The sequence below is a fragment of the Balaenoptera borealis genome (genome assembly GCF_965194805.1).
Source record: "Balaenoptera borealis genome assembly, chromosome: 15".
Classification (NCBI taxonomy): Eukaryota; Metazoa; Chordata; class Mammalia; order Artiodactyla; family Balaenopteridae; genus Balaenoptera; species Balaenoptera borealis.
Genome location: NC_138871.1, coordinates 80,373,013 through 80,388,948, shown reverse-complemented (window position 1 = coordinate 80,388,948; position 15,936 = coordinate 80,373,013).

Here is a 15,936-nt window from a genome sequence, read left to right as displayed (position 1 = left end):
AATCTACAGTGCTAAAAGATTATATTAGAAAACAGAGGAAATGTCTCAAGGACATCATCTTCTACCTTAAGAAGCTAAAAAGAAAAGAGAAAATAAAGCAAAGAAAGTAGAAGAAAGGGAGATAAAGGAGTAAATAAATAAAAGATAAAACTACATAAATAATAGGGAAAAATCAGTGAAATCAATTGCTGGCTCTTTGAGAAGATCAATTAAATTGATAAACTTCAAGTCAGACTGATCAGAAAAAAATAGATAAAACAGAAATAGCCAATTTCAGCAATGAGTGAGGTAGTGAGAAAATCATTTCAGATTCTCTAGCCATGAGAGGGACAATAAATATTATGAACAACCCTAGACAATAAATTTGACAAATTGATGAATGGACAAATTCCTAGAAAGACAAACTACCAGAGTTTCCTCGAGAAGAAATAGATAACCTGAATAACCCTATGTCTTTTAAATAAATGACAAACTTTCCCACAAAGGAAATTCCAGGCCCAGATGGCTTTCATGATGAATTCTAATACACATTTAAGGAAGAAACTCTTCTGATTCTATGCTGAAGAGGAAATAGTATTTCTCAACAGATTCTATGGGACTAGTATTATACTGATATCTAAACCAAAGGTGTTACAAGAAAACTAGACCCATATCCCTCATTAGCATAAATGCAACAATTGTTAGTAAAATTTTGGCAAATTGAATTCAACAATGTGTAAAAAAGAATAATATATCAAGACTCAGTGTAGTTTATTCCAGAAATGCAAAGTTGGTTTTACACTGGAAAATCAAGTAATATAATTTACCATATTAACAGACTAAATCCAAAATGAGACCAAAAAAGGGATATGATCATCTCTAATAGAAGGCCAAAAAAAAAAAAAAAAAAACATTTGACAAAACCCAACATCGATTCCTGATAAGAACTCTCGGCAAACTAGCAACAGAGGGGAATGTCTTCAATCAGATAAGGGGCATCTACAAACTCCTAAAATTAACATCGTACAACGCCTGAATGCTTCCTTCCTAAGATCAGGTTCAAGGCAACGCTGCAGGCTCTCACCATTTCTATGCAGCATTGCACTGGAGGTGGTAGCTACTTCATAAAGGCAAGAAAAAGAATTAAAGGGCATCTGGATTGAAAGGGAGAAGTAAAACAGTCGCCATTTATGGGTGACATGATGGCCTACATAGAAAATTCTTTCGAATACACAAAAAAGTTACGACAACTATTAAATGAGACTAGCAAAGTTGCAGGACACAAGATCAATATACAAAAATCAATTGTATTTCTATAGACTAACAACAAAGAATCAGAAATTGAAATTGAAATTATAATTTACAGGGACTTCCCTGGCAGTCCAGTGGTTAAGACTCCATGCTCCCACTGCAAGGGGCACGAGTTTGATCTCTGGTTGGGGAACTAAGATCCCCACAAGCCAAGCAGCATGGCCAAAAAAAAAAAAAAGAAAAAAAAAATATATGTATGTGTGTGTGTGTGTGTATGTATATAAAATTTACAGTAGCATCAGAAATATTAACTACTTAGGGACAAATCTGACAAAAGGTGTACAAGACCTTTAAACTGAAAATACAAAACATTGCTGAGAAAAATTAAAGACCTAAATGTGTGAAGAGATACATAGGTTCATGGATCCAGTGACTCTATATTCCTAAGAGACCTCTTAAGACTCCACTAAATTTATCACTAAACTTCACTAAATCTCTCCAGACTCAACACACTTCCAATAAAAATCCCAGCAAGGTTTTTGTGTAAAAATTGACATGCAGATTCTAAAATTGGTATGGAAATGAAAAGGATCAAAACCCAGATCTACAAAAAGAAAGAAAGAGTATTATCAAAGAAGTAATAAGTGAAGGTAAAATAAAAATGTTATTTTTTTTATTATTAATTGATTTAGCAGATAACGGTTTATTCATAATAATAATAGAAACAATGTATTTGATTATGTTTGCTTATGTATATACATATGCTTATGCATGCTTATATATACATGGAATGAGTGACAGCAATGATACAAGGACTGGAGAGAGGAATTAAGATTATTTGATTATTATAAAATAGTAACGCTACCTATGAAGTAGTCTAGTGTTATTTGAAAGGAGACTTGGATTAGTTGTAAATGTGTATTGAAATTTCTAGGGCAATGACTTAAAAAAGTAAAAAGAAGTATAACAGATATGCTATAAAAGGAGAGGAAATGCAATCATATAAAATGCTTGATTAAAACCACAAAAGACAGAAAAATAGTGGAAGACAAAAAAAAAAGGAACAAAGAAGATGGGTAACAAATAGAAAATAGTAGCAAATATGGCTCCAGCTGTATTATATCTTATATATCCAAGATATTAATCCAACTATATCAATAATCACTTTGAACATCAGTGGTCTAAATGTACCAGTTAAAGACGGAGATTGTCAGAGTGAATTAAAAAAGACAAAAAGACCCACTTATAGGTTGTCTACAAGAAATTAAAACCACAATGAGATACCACTAAACATCCAATAGAATGTCTACAATTAAAAAGACTGATTCTGCCAGGTATTGGCCAGAATGTGGAGCAATCAGAACTCTCATACACAGCTGATGGGAAGGTAATGTGGTACCAACATTTTAGAAAATAGTTTGGCAACAATAACAGCAACAAACACACCTCTCTTATGACCCAGCCATTCCTCTCCTAGCTATTGACCCAAGAGAAAAGAAAGCTCATGTCCATACAGTGGTTTGTACATGAATGTTCACAGGAGTTTTATTTTTAATAACCGAAGAACAAAAACAACCCAAATGTCCTCGACTGGAGAATGGATGAGCAACTTGGGAACATCTATATAATGGAATACTACTCAGCAAAAAAAAAGAAAAAAGTAATGAACTATTGACACAGACAATAACAGGGATAAATCTAAAAATAATTATGCTGAGCAAATGAAGCCAGATGCAAACAAGTACATACTAGATGAATCCAACTATATAAAATTCTAGAAAATGCCAACCACTCTGTAGTGACAGAAAGCAGATCAGTGGTTGCCTGGGGATGGGGTAGGGACAGAAGAGAAGGATTACAAAGAGACACAAGGACATTTTAGGGGGTGATGGAGATGTGATATGTTCATTATCTCGATTGTGGTGATGGTTTCGTAAATGCATACGTATGACAAAATGTATCAAATTGTACATTTTAACCTGTGAAGTTTACTGTTTGTTAATTACGCCTCATAAAGCTGTTAAAAATTTTTAAAAGTCCTTTAAAAAAAAAGACATATAGGACTTAGGGATCCAACACAAGAGATAGGGGATGGGAATGACCATGAATTTGGTAAGAGAAGGCCTAGGACACAGCTGAACATGAAAGAACTGTCAATCCAGATTGGAACAGGAGGAAGGAATGCTCCAGAAAGGATGTTTCCGAGGAACGAAAAGGAAAGACATAGCTTACTTTGTGCGTTTGAATGCATCAATTAAAATACTAAGGAAACACAGTTCTATTGGCGAGTTTGGAATGAGCTAGAGATAGAGACATAGAAAGCTAAGTAAACAAAATGAGGCAACTATGAATTCCAAAGAATGGGGAAAAGTCATACAAGACAGGAATGTATTGACAGTACGCAAAAATATCTGTGTCCCAAACATATTTACAGTGGCATAAACGTGGAGGTAAAGATTATTTCTTTAGCCAAATTCATATACTATATTGGGAGAAGTGGAGGGAGAGGGGTAAGAATTGGTGTATAGCTGAGCGGTGGCGGAGAGAGTAGGAGAGCTAGAATCCCAACTCCCATACCAAGAAGTCAAAAGACAAAAAATCTAAAAGCATCAACAAAGAATGTAACTCAGTGAGACGATGAAGGTGCCTCTCTAGCCTTATTGTGGTAATCGTTTGCAGTACATACGTGATCAAATCACCACACTGTACACCTTAAACTTACACAATGTTATATGTGAATTATATCTCAGTAAAGCTGGAAAGAAAAGAAATAGTAATATAAGCATATTATGTAGACAGATGGGGGTAGATAGCAGAGACCTAGCTGGGGAAAATAAAAATAATTGCCTCTAGGGAATAGGAGTCGGGGTAGGGAAGAAGACTGAGTCAGTAGACGGCTGGTTGTTACCAAAACCCAATGTTCTCCATCTTTTTAAACTATATATAAATATCTCTGTGACCAAATAAAATTCAAGAAAATGGATGGAAAGATTGCTGGGAGAACATCAATAACAGTGAACACAGTGGGTTTGACTCTTTATTTCTCCCTGCTTATTTGTACTTGCCCAGAGTTTTTTCAAGTCTATTTATTACTGTCATAAAAGAGTAAAACAAATGAGTCAATAAATGCAAGTGAACAAAAAGCCCATCCTGTTTACAATGCTCAATAAGGTAAAGGAAAAGACTTTGAAAAGAAAGTAGAAACCGAGATGGAAAATCCCAGAATCAGAGCTGCTGGCAATACTCCTGATTGGCAGTGCCCAGGAGCAGCCTTCCCGGGGAAATCACCATGGGATCATTCCAGGATGCAAGCCTGGCTTCCTGAGGGCCGGATGCTCACACACTCCACCACACACACACACACACACACACACACACACACACACCCCACACCACACACCACACACACGCACCATCAAAGGTTGATATAAGATTCCTGCCATCGCTAACGGGCTGCCTTCCCGTACCTGCAACTTAACAACATCTCCCATTTGGAACTTCAATGTCCAGACCTCTCTCCTTTAGAAGGGAACTGAGAGGTTAGAGTGGGACGTGAGTGAGAAAGGAAGTGAGAAGCAGTTGACTGCTATTCTAAAGAGAACTTCCTAAAGTTTCCAGGGGAAAAAGCTACAAAAATGGGTCCTTTGCACAAATGATCTCACTGAATTCCAAAAAATAATTCATATCCCCTTTTGACAGGAAAGGAATCAAAAGCTGAGAGAGGTCAAAGAATCTTTCCAGGTTCACCAAAGTCAGAATTTGAACGCAGGCGCCTCCATTCTTTCTTGCCCCATTTCTCCTTTCCATCCTTCCTTCATCATTTCTTTTTTCCTTCCAAAAATATTTATATGGCACCCAGGCATGACACTACACACGGGTCTGGGTCTTCATGGAACTTACACTCTAGTGGGAGATCTGGAATAAATAAATGAACGGAGCAATTTCAGATACTTGTTAGGGCTGTGACACAAATAAAACATGGTGATGTAATAGTAATGGGTGAGTGCGGGTGTGGGTGCATCAAAGTGCTCAGGGAAGGCCTCTGAGGAAGCAGCGTTTGGGCCGAGCCCTGAATAACAGGCTGTGGAAAGACCTAGGAGCAGAGTGCTTCAGGTACAGAGAAAAGGAAGGGCAAAGACCATGCGATGAAAGTGAAGAAAAGTCATCAACTCCAAATACCACGGCGAACCCCACTGGCGGGGGTCTGAACACTCCTTATTTATTTATTTTTTTAAAACATCTTTATTGGAGTATAATTGCTTTACAATGGTGTGTTAGTTTCTGCTTTATAACAAAGTGAATCAGCTATACATATACATATACATATATCCCCATATCCCCTCCCTCTTGCGTCTCCCTCCCACCCTCCCTATCCCACCCCTCTAGGTGGTCACAAAGCACCGAGCTGATCTCCCTGTGCTATGCGGCTGCTTCCCACTAGCTAGCTATTTTACCTTTGGTACTGTATATATGTCCATGCCACTCTCTCACTTCATCCCAGCTTACCCTTCCCCTCTCCGTGTCCTCAAGTCCATTCTCTACGTCTGCTTCTTTATTCCTGTCCTGCCCCTAGTGAACACTCCTTATTGATATGACCTCTGCCCTGTCTGGTGTGGGCTTCCCTGGGAAGCTGACTCTGAAAGTGAGATTAAAGTCCAGGAAGATTATTGGGGAGGGCTCTTGAGAACTACTCGTGTGAAACATGAAAGCAGAGAGACTGGGCAGAGGGAGGAATTAAACTGTGTTGCAGCCTCAAGGCACTCTGCACAATCTGATCTTGGCGTAGCGGAGCGCTAGGGTTGAGAATTCAACCATCTCTGGAGCTCCACTACCCTGCTAATTAAGTTCCGGACCTGATACTCAGCCTCTTGTGCCTGCAGGTTGCAGGTTGTCTCCTCATATGCTACCAGAAAGGTTCTCTGGCTTTCATACTTGACCTTATTGATCAATCACCCTCAGCTTTCCACTGTCCTTGTCAAATGCATCAGTAGTTCTCAGTAACAGCCACCCTACTCCATTGTTCTACCCTCCTGCCTGCCTCTCAAATATCTGAGATACATTCCCCCCCAGTGCATTCCTCTCCATGGATATTCCATCCAAGTTCATAATGGAACTCTTAACAAAGTTCACAGCATGCCTGAGGCAATCAGGGCTCCACCGCAAGTGATGGAGTCCTCATGGCCAACTGGCCGGTGAGTGATCAAACTCCAAAATCCTAAGGAGAATCGGCTTCCTCAAACCATTCCTGGTACCAGCATCTCTGAGCGGGAGACTTGTGTGCAGTAAGTATGTTGGTGGCTGTTCTCTGAATCAGCCCCTGTGGGGCAGTGAGGGAAATACAATTAACAAGAAGGAGTTGAACTCCGGCGTCTTGGCAACAAGCCTCAGCCAATCTCACAGGGAGATCTGGAGCTGGGGTGGCTCTTCAGAATTGTCCCAGATTGAAGCAGGGGGCTGGCAGTTTGTACCTTCACATCAGCCAGTCTGACCGAGCTGCCTCATGGGAGGGGGCCATAACTTTGTGAGTGGCAATGGCCTTCAGCCAAGGGTAGCGTCCAGGAGGGACTCAGCTGGGAGCCATCAGTAGAGGCAACACTGCCGGGAGCTGGGTTTGGGTTCTGAAGAGGGTTCTGAGGAGTAGGTGGAGACAGCCACCCCAGCCCAGTTTGGACACATCTAATGCAAAGAACAATTAGCTTCCTTTCCTGAGGCCTCCGTGGAATCAACATCTGGAGGCTGCGAGTCTGAGGCCCCTTACAAGTAGCAAAAGAATTTGGACAGGATGCATTTAATCTGGAGCTAATGGCACAATGCTCCGCCAAGATAAACTTCTCAACCTCAACATATTTTATTTTGAAAAAAATGTTATTGTCAGGTACAAGGGAAATTCCTCCTCACTTAGGCTGCCGGGCCAGATGACATAATCCCTGGCTGGGGCCACTTGTGTGGTGTGTTATCTTTTTCATCTGAGCAGATCTCTCCCCCACAGACCCACCTCCCCAAAAACTGGCCATGGTTCCTAAGTAATTCTAGCCTCTGACAGCTGCAGGAAAGAAAGAAATGTGACTTGCAAACAGACATTTTTTGGATGTCACGTTTCTAAACACCAGATATGTTGGATTTCTCCCCACCCCCGGCTCTGGGTGGAATTCAGATGGGAATTGAAGGGAGTATTTGGGAGTCTCTTTTTCATTCCTTACATTTTTATTGAGCATCTACTGTGTGGCCAGTGGGGTGGTAGCTATGAATGGTAATGACCGTCTTTCACTGCCTATCAGGGGCCAGGCACTGTGCAGACATTACACACTTGTTATGTCTGCAGGGGGTAGAAGGATGCTAAAGTCATCCCGGTTGTCTAGACGGGGAGATGGAGGCTCAACTAGATTAAGCCACTTTACCAAGTCAGTGGTGGAGCCAAGCCAGAGATATGGGCCTTCAATTTTCATGCTCAAGGGCTTTCCATCTATCATGGAGTCTAGCAAAGCGAAGAAACTTGACACGCGCATGTGGAAGAAATGACTGAGTCACTAGGAGAACAACAGGGCGGAGTGGAGTCAGCCGTTCTACAGTGTGACACCCAGATCAGCTTCTCAGGCAGGTCCTGGCACTCTCCGAGAACTCTAGAGCTCTCTAGAGCTGCCACAGCAGTCCAGACGCAGGCAGAACCTCTACAGGCAGGACAGGCAGTTCAAGCCCAGGAAGGGGCTGCCTCTTGGCCCTGAGCCTTCTGTTCTCTGCTCCAGGGAAGCCGTGTGCGGCTGGCGTGTTTCCCATTCTCTCAGAAGCAGCCCTGAGTTCCTCCAGCCCTGCCTCAGGGGATTTCCTTTAGGGCTGGAATGGAGCCAAGGATAGGATAGGATGGGGGCAGAAGGGAGGGTCCTAGAGCCACATGCATCACAGGATCTCAAAACATACAAAGAAGTGCAGGGAATAAACACCATCTTTATTTTGGGCATAGTTTGATGTCAGATCCTGGATGTATTCGCTTAATCTTCAAAGATTTTCAGAGGCATTTTTCCTCCCAGTGAAATTGGCAGGGCTGGGATCACCAGTCCCATCTTAGATAAAAGAAGTGAGACTCAGAAAAGCTACCTGACTTGCCCAGGATCACCCTCAAGCACCAAAGTGAAGGTTTCCTTCAAGTTCATTGCTCTTTTTGTCCCCCATCCCCATGGCATCGTCCGAGCCAGAAATGTGGGAGGGGACAGTGTATTCTTGTAGGAAGAAGACAAGCTTTGGAGTCAGAAGATCTGAGTTTGAATCCTGGGTCACTAACTGGGTGACCTTGGGGGGAGTTACTTAGCTCCTCCTGGCCTCGGTTTTCCCATCTGTAAAATGGAGCGAGTAATCCTTGCATCAGAGAGATTGTTCTGAGGATTAAAGGCTATCACAGCTATAAAGAAGCTGGCCCTTGCTGTTGAAATAAATCTTACATCCCTTTTCCCCTTCTCAAAGATGTACAATTATTCCTACACGGATGTGTGATTATTATTATACATTTATATTTACCCGTCTTATTCAAAGAATAATTTGAGACAGCTGTTGCAACGGTAAGCCCAAAGCAGAAGGATTTTGTCCCCTTTAATCCTTGATCTCCAAGTGTCAGTGGAGGTGGGTATGTCATCCTGAAGATGCAGGAAGTAGAAGTACAAGGCGTTCCTTTAACAGGCACCACCGTCCCAGGCTGAGGATAAAGCTGTGCCTGGCCTACAGGAGCCCTGCTTTTCTCTCCAGGACCATTTCTCACTCTTTCCCTCCTTTTCCCTCCAACTTTGTCTTGACTGTGCAGTCCTATCTCTGAGCATTTTCAGTGCTCTTCCCTCTGCCAGGACCGCTCTCCATCTGGCTGACTCACCTGGAATGTCACTTCATTAGTTCATTCATTCATTTATTCAGTGTTGACTGAGTGCTCACTACACCCTAAACAGTGTGCTGTAACATTCCAGTGGGGAGACAGTGAAGAAACAAGCACATGCATACAGAATTGCTGTTACTGAAAACTGCTAAGAAGAACAGGAGAGAGCAGCGCAAAAAATCGAGAGCGGCCAGGGGCTGTTGCAGATACGATGCTACAGGATTACGTGCCTTGGAGCAGAGTCCAGATGGAAGTGTGAGATGGGAGCGCGGGGCATCAGGTTGGGAGGAACTCAAGTGCAAAACTCTAGTGGGAATAAACTTGGCATGTGTGCAGAGAGAAGGGAATAGGGGTCCAGGTGCCCCCACCGCTTGCTGGGCCTGGAATCTGGGTTGCCAGTGAGGGGGTGAACTTGATCGCCTTTATGAACTTCCTCAGGCTCTGACCTTCTAGGAATCAAAGATCCCTGGGCCCGTGGCCAGCTGGACAGAGAGGGGAGGCGTGAGGACACGGATGCTGCAGTCAGCTCAGAGGAGCCTGCGCCCTGCTCCCCAGTGCAGGCCAGCGGTCCAGAACGAGATGGACGCACGGTGGGACTCTGGGTGGGATCAGGCAAACCCATCCCTGCCAGCCTGGCTCAGAGATGGAAGGAAGTGCAGCTAGTTCACGCTGAGAGAGACCCCGGGGACCATCGATCACACTCATCTTCCCACCCAAGGCACAGTTCCTTCTGTCTTAGTTTCCTAGGGCTGCCATCACAAAGTACCACAAACCAGGTGGCTTTAAACAACAGCAGTTTATAGTTTCGCCGTTCTGGAGTCTAGAAGTCTGAAATCACGATGTTGGCAGGGCCTCGCTCCCTCTGAAAGCAGTAGGGGAGAAGACTTCTTGCCTCTTCTAGCTTCTGGTGCTTTTCTGGCAACTTTGGGGATTCCTTGTCTTGCAGCCACATAATTCCAACCTTTGCCTTTGACGTCACATGACATTCTTGTGTGACTCTGTCTTCACATGGCTGTCTTCTTAGAAGGACACCAGTCCTATTGGATTGGGGCCCACCTACTCCAGCATAACCTTGTCTTAACTCATGACATCTCCAACGACCCCAACTCCAAATAAGGTCACACACTGAGGGTTAGAACTTCAACATACCCTTTTTTGGGGGGAGGGGGCAAATTCAGCCTATACCACCTTCCATGCCACCGTAACAAAGGGCCTTTCAGCCTCTGATGGTCACTCCCACTGACGGAAGTGCACGGCCCTCAATGCAGTAAGCTCTCTTGCTGGAAATTTCCCTCTCCTCCCTCTCTCCCACAAATATTTATTAAGTGATTCCTACCGTCCAGGAGCATTGCCAAGTCCGGCGTGCCCCGCAGTAAACAAAACAGATGGTGGGAAGGCTGACATGACGTCATCCTTGCCCATGGGTCCCAGGTTCCCCCTGGGGCCACACAGAACACGCTGGCCCACCCCGAAGGTGACCCTTCAGAGAGCTGAGGACAGCGGTGGGTTCCCCCAAGTCTCCCTCAGATTGAACACCTGTGGTTTCTTTACTTATTCTTCAAATAGAGTGAATATATATTTTATGGACCAAACTAGTACGGTTCTGGGGGTGAGAGTGGGTGCTAGTAATAATGACACAGAGACAACAGGCCTAACCAGGCGTGTCCCAGGCCGACTGTTCCGTACGGTCACCTCATGGAGCACAGGTTTCCAGATCCTTCCTCACCCTGGCTACTCTCTTCTGGATGTTTTGTAGTCTGTCTCCTTTTAAATCATTGCTCCCAGAATTAACTACCGTGAGTGTTTGGCATAGTGGAAAAAGCCAAATAGGCAAGGAGATCATTTTAATAAATGTGCCAAACAGCTTAATAGAGACGAGAGGGAGGCATTATGGGAACCCCAAGGAAGAAACAATGAACTGTTTCTGAGAAAGTTGGGGATGGCGGCAGAGAGGAGCTGATATCTGCAATGGATCTTCCAGGGAGTAGAAATTTCCCATCAGGAAGGTGAAGGGCGTCTTGGGAAAGGGCATCTTTGGCACGCCGTGATGGGGAGCGAGCGGGGTTCCCAGCTCACCTGCTGCTGATGGAGACTCATGTTATTTTCCCCTAGAGCCCGTGAGGTCTCGTCTGATGCTAGCTTTACTTGGGGTTAAATTACGGGATATTATGGGAAGGACACACTTGTCCTAGATGCCTGTGGTTCCATCTGAACCTACTTCTGACCAGCCCTACTTCTGTTCTTCAGATTTGTTCTAAGGAAGAACCAACCAAAATACAGGCAGAATTTGTCAAATGAGGCGTAAGCAGCTTAATCCAGGATCCATCGCACTTCCAGGCCCCAGTGGGAGTGAGTCGTTTACAAGCACTTGCTGAGACAAGCTTCACTGATGGGTCCGTGCTGGTCTCTGGGGAGGTGAAGATCACTCACGGTCACTGCTCTCAAAGAGGTGTAGCTACTGAGTGAGACACACACGTGCAAAGAACTTCAGGTCGTGCCAAAACACCTAAGGACTGTCACACCCCTTTATAAGTTTGCCATACGTTTTGGGAACACAGGGACTAGTTCCCACTGCAGGAATAAAATTGACTTTCACTGCAGAACTTCCAGGGCTTTGATGGCCAAGCGAAGCATCGGAGCTAGAGAAAGAGTGGGTGAAAGGTGTGGCAGCATGAGAAATGCCTGGAGTAGGAATAGCCTCTGGGGCTGGCCTGTGGGGGCAGGGCAGGGCAGGGAGGCGACCTCAGGATGCAGCAACAAGGCATTGCTGGTATAGCAGGTCACCATCATGCCTGGCCAACCACCTGCCTGCCTGCGTTCCCTCTGCAAGGTCTAAACGCCGGTGCGGAGACTGCCTGGGGGGAGGCGAGGGCAGGAAGGAGCCAGTTGGATGACTTGGCCCCTCAGCCAAGCACACGTTACTGCCTCTGGCTCGGCTGGTCAGCTGGCTGCACCATCTCCTCCCCTCCCCCTTGGAGGCGGGCCCTCCATCAGCTGTGTGCAATCGTCCTCCGAGGTGGAGGGTGGTGGCTCTCTAGGGTGATGACTCGTCACAGAGCTGGACTCTATCCAGGACCAAACACTGTCCGCAACCCCGGCCCATAGGCCACCAGCACATCCTCACCAGCCCTTTAAAAGTTTGGTCAGACTCATCTTGGACAGATGCTGGGACCGGGGGTGTGGGCCCTGGCAGAGGCTGGGAGAGAAGTTCAAGCCCCCAGATGGTCCCCGGTTCTGTGCCCTCCTGTCTGAACTGAGAGAGAAATTCTGCAGAGATGCCTGGAGCTCAGGCATCACGTCTGTCTCAACTCACTTGGGTAGAGGAGACCTCCCTCTTCTCCGAGCGCTTGGTCCCCTGCAGGACCATCTCCAGCACAGTATCCCAGTTGGCGGTCTCTGTATCTTCACCGCCTCCGGACTGTGAACAACCCAAGAGCAGGCAGTGTGGCTTCCCCATTTCCAGATGCTCAGAACTAGTACCCAGTAGGTGGTCTGCGAATGAGGAGGAAAAGAGGAGGGCAGTGGATGAAGAAAGGTCTGCGGAAATACCATCACGGGTTCCTGGAGACGAGAGAGGGATGAGGAAGAGGGGAATGGGGCTGCATTCTGGGTTTGCTTTTGTTCTTGGAGGCCTCATGCATTACAAATACTGCAAAATTAAACTTTGTGACTGTGTGGTTATAAATGTAAATCCAGGCACCATTCTTTATTAGATAGTCATTGTGATTATATTCATTTTTTTTCTTCTGATTTTAAAAGAAATTTAACTTAAGCCTTTTTTGGGGCCCCAAGGCACTGCATTTACTGTGCCCTAACCAATAAGCCAGACATGGGCTGTGAACCGGGTAGTCAAATAGTAATGAATGGTTCCACTCAGGCACCAGCCAATCAAAACCAGAGCAAGGGGCTTCCTTGGTGGCACAGTGGTTAAGAATTCGCCTGCCAATACAGGGAACACAGGTTCAAGCCCTGGTCCGGGAAGATCCCACATGCCACAGAACAACTAAGCCCACAAGCCACAGCTACTGAGCCTGCCCTCCAGAGCCCATGAGCCACAACTAGTGAGCCTGCGTGCCGCAACTACTGAAGCCCGTGTGCCTAGAGCCTGTGCTCCACAACAAGAGAAGCCACCGTGATGAGAAGCCCGCACACAGCAACGAAGAGTAGCCCCTGCTCTCTGCAACTAGAGAAAGCCTGCGTGCAGCAGCAAAGACCTAACGCAGCCAAAAAAATAAATGAAAACAAACAAACAAACAAAAAACCAGAGCAAGCTCCTGAAGGCCCCTCACTGTGCCAGACCTTACCTCTTGGTTTGCTGGATCTTGGGAAGGGTCACAGGCTCTGGAGGGAGGGGCTGAAGTGGTGGACAGAGGGGCATTTGGGGAGTGTAGCACTGTGACTCTTTACCAACTGGAATCGAAGGGTTTCAATGTTTGAAAAATGGGCGTGGACATTCTGGTGCCTTCTATAAGCCCTGGATGGAGGTAGAAATAACAAAACATGGTCACTGCAAAGATGCAAGATGACTCAAAAGGAGGAGGTGAGCCTGAATGCCAGGTTTCTGATCTGGGTAAAAGGTGGTACCATCACTGAAAGAGAGAATTTGGCAGGCGGTATAGCTTGAAGGGAAAGACACTGAGTTTAGTTTGGGACACGATAAATGTGATGGATTTCTGGGATTTCTGGGAAGTGATGTCTGTAAGCATTGAATAGATGGGTATAGTTTTTTAGGAAATAAGGTGAGGATGCAAAAGGCAATCTGGAAGTTTCAGTAGGCACATGGTAGGACCTCAATCAATCTGTCCAGGGCTGAATAAGAACTCCAGACACAAACACTTCAGCCCAGGCTCATGGACTGATTGCAAGGACCCCACGCAGACTGACTTCAAGGGGAAAACACAGAACATCCTTTGTCTGATTATGATCGAAGCAGACAACTGGAGGGCATATTTCAGCTCCAAGTACCCAAGGTGTGGGACCTGTGAGGGCTTACTGCTGTCAGAAGTCAGCATGAGGGGCCGGCAAGAGCATGTCTTACTGTCTTGTACCTTGAAGATCCTGGAGGCATAAGGAGAAGAAACTGCATTTTCCAAACCCTGAAGAAATACTCATTTTCTTTTCACATCTGTTTCCTTAAGAGTCCTTTTTTTCCACTGTGTTGATAGATATTATATAATCACATTGTTTAAATATTTGAGATGGTGATTACACCACCATTCAGTTTTAATCGCTGCTTCTGTTAACATTGTCAGACACTCTCAAGCAAAATTAATTAGGACCAAACAATGGATTGATGGTCTTTAAAATTCAAACCTTCAGAAACTAACCAGTTTCCTAACCCAACACCATAAATGCACAGTGAATTTAGACACTAGAACTTATCACTTCAAGGATGTTTTCCCCTAAAGCCACATGTTAGTCTTACCAATAATAAATAAAAATACAAAATATACAATGAAGAATCACAAAATTTATTTTTATACAAAAATCCCTTCTATACCAAGTCTGATGCTTCACTCACCTCTCTTTGAATCCTGTGGCAGTTTACTCAGTACCTACTAAGAGAACCCCATCCATTGTTGGCTGGTTCTAGTCTTTACCAAATTCTTTTTCCTACTGTTAAGACTGGGAACTCTATTCCCAGACAGCGCCTCCTGTCACTTGTAAAGTTCACTTGCTGGAGCAACACAGAAAAATTCCATTTCCAATACGAAGATTCCTTTGAGAGCTGAGTCCTCGTGAATTGCGGAAACAAGCAGACTCACTGGATACCATCCTCTGCCCCCCAGTGATATATTAGGGTGAGGCTCTCGGGAGCCTGTGGTTGACTTCGCGTCCCATATGGTGGTGTCATAAGTCTACAGACCTACAGGATTTGAGAAATCTTTTTTTCTAATACCATGCATTTAAAAAAAATTTTATTTATTTATTTTATTTTATTTATTTTTGGCTGCGTTGGGTCTTCGTTGCAGTGTGCAGGCTTCTCATTGTGGTGGCCTCTCTTTGTTGCAGAGCACGGGCTTCAGGAGTTGTGGCACATGGGCTCAGTAGTTGTGGCTCACAGGCTCCACAGTGCAGGCTCAGTAGTTGTGGCACACGAGCTTAGTTGCTCTGGAGCATGTGGGATCTTCCCGGACCAGGGCTCGAACCCATGTCCCCTGCATTGGCAGGCAGATTCTTAACCACTGCGCCACCAGGGAAGCCCCGAGAAATCTTTGAGAAGGAGTTCTGAACGGATTCGTAAGTTGCTGTGGCTTCACTTAGATGTCATTCACATAAAGGAGAGTGCACCCTAAGATCTACCTAGGCCATTGTCATCTGGGGGGAGATGGGGGTCAGCGTTTGAAGAAGAGAGATAATATGCTATATTGACTATGTTAAAATCAGATTGTATATACAAGTATATATTGATAAGAAATTTAAAAATTCTGTTTATGAGGTTTAATGCAATCTTGAAGATCGCATCAGGGAACCTGAAGAGAGGTACCTTTACAAACAAATGTGCACTTTGGTCATATTGAGTCAGATTGTGCTGGGTTAGAATTCCAGCTCTGCCACTAATTAACAGTGTGACCTTAGGCCTTAGCTTCCTAAGATGGAAAATGGGTATGAAAACAATTCACCTTGCAAGTTGGGAGTGAGGGTTAAGTGCCTGGCATTCAGCCTGGGATATAGCAGGTGCTTGATACAGGCAGTGATTAGGGTCGTAGATTCCAATTTTACACACGAGAGAGAATGTGCATGTAACTTATTTAGAAAATTAAAGAGTAAAAGCAGATATAATGATCTATTAAAATATATTTCAAAGCCATGTGTTTAAAGTGTCTGCTGATGTTTAAAATTTTGTTAAT